The sequence below is a fragment of the Penaeus monodon genome, chromosome 20 (assembly GCF_015228065.2).
Source record: "Penaeus monodon isolate SGIC_2016 chromosome 20, NSTDA_Pmon_1, whole genome shotgun sequence".
NCBI lineage: Eukaryota > Metazoa > Arthropoda > Malacostraca > Decapoda > Penaeidae > Penaeus > Penaeus monodon.
Window position 1 is genome coordinate 15123106 of NC_051405.1, and position 354 is coordinate 15123459.

Below are 354 nucleotides of genomic sequence, written 5' to 3' on the forward strand. Positions count from 1 at the left end.
AGAAGAGGAGACTGCACAATCCCCCATTCCTCTCTCGCAACTCGCACAGAAATGTGCGCCACAAAGTACACTGCACCGAAGTATATCACGCTCAGTGCGAAGGTACAGTATACTGCACATACACTTTGCAAGAAACAGACGCACGACCCCGAACCACTTGCACGAGGGACACTGGCGGCCGTACGATTCAGTGAACGACATAGGTTCAGGGTTCAGCTCCGTAACAAGGATCTATTTTCCACAACATTTACAGTGCCCTTTTTTCGTTGGAAGATTGCCAATGCAAGTGATAACAGTTAGAGACTGATAAATGAACAGCTGTGAAGTTGGACGATTAGCAAGATAAAACACTCA